Below are 1,471 nucleotides of genomic sequence, written 5' to 3'. Positions count from 1 at the left end.
TTTTGTACGAAAGGACACACTAGTTGGTATTATTAGGTGTAGAGGAAATCATGTTCAGAAATTCATTAGGAGAATGGAGAAAGAAGTGATACAGGTGTGAGAGAAGAGAGAAAATATTCAAAAATATATATTGGTCAAGTCGTGCATTTCAATTTCATTCAAAGACAACAGCCTTTTGATTATGTCTCGTTTACTTTTTCAAAGATCCATTTTCAACTCATCTTTGATTTTTTTTTTTTTACTGAAAATCAACGTAAAAACATTCGATTTTTTTTTTTTCATTTTTTTTTTTTTACTTTTTAATATCACACATTCTAATCTTTTTTCTTTTTTAAGCAAAAGACTTTGCCAAACAAAATAATTCAGAAAGGTTCTTGTATGAGAATGTCAAAACTCGACATACTTATTGAACTTTCTACTTCTAACTAGACTCCATCAATAAGCGAACCGAGTATCTTAACTTGAAGTACCTCACATGCACATAATTTTTTCATCTAAATTCTAAAAGGTAGCTCAATCGATTGGGACCACGCATAATAAAGCCGAGGTCACTAGTTCGAATCTCCTTTTTCTCTCTTATGCAAAAATGTCAAAAAAATTAAAATTAAAATTAAAAAAACGCAAGCACCCACAATCTAAATCTTCCCCTTTGAAACAGTGTATCTTCAACCAATCCTCTCTCCTAAAAAGCTCTAACCTAGCCGCTGCCTGGTTTGGGAGGAGGAAAGAACCTCTTTCTTTCCTCCTCTCTCTCTCTCCCTTTTCCTCCTTGTTTTTCTTTTCTCTTGATGATCTTGGGTTGAGTTTTTCTCTAACCCCCATCGCCTTGTGCGATTTATGCCTCCTCTTCCCAATATTGCATCATCTTCACCTCCATAGCAGCCGTGCCGCCTCCTTTGTTCCACAGAATTGTCACCTCCACCCGGATATGGTTTGGTTTTTGGGTTTAGCTCTTTTGGTGCTAGATCCGTCTTCCTATGCCAGATCTGCTCTCCATTGTGCCCTTTCTCCGTCATCATCGGCACTCCGGCTCCCCGTCGCCACCTTCCGCTCCTCCTCCGGTCTGCCTCGTGCCAGTGTGGTGTTATGTTCCTGCTTTTTAATTTTATGTTCTGCCTTATGTGGGTTTTTCAAGCTTGTATTTTCTGTTGCTTTTGTTTTTTGTGTTTGTTTTCAAATTTGTGTTGGTTACTCTATGTGCTTCAGTCCCTTCAACGAACTATAACAGTACCCCTTCCGCTTCTATCACCGTCCGGTGGTCGTCACTGGTTCATTCTAGGGGCTCAAATTTTGTCTATGCCCCTTTAACTTCTGTTACCGCCATGTGCAGCCTTTTGAGAGAACCGGGTCACTTATTTGACCCATTTCCTACCCTTATAATTATTGTTGTACTATTTTAGTTTGTTTTGGGTTTGTTGTTAGGGAGCCCACCCCTTTTTCGTTGTTAGGATCTCCCACTTTTTCTTCCTTT

This window comes from Corylus avellana, chromosome ca2, assembly GCF_901000735.1.
Source record: "Corylus avellana chromosome ca2, CavTom2PMs-1.0".
Classification (NCBI taxonomy): Eukaryota; Viridiplantae; Streptophyta; class Magnoliopsida; order Fagales; family Betulaceae; genus Corylus; species Corylus avellana.
The sequence above is the reverse complement of the archived record's forward strand: the minus strand, read 5'-3'. Positions refer to the sequence as shown.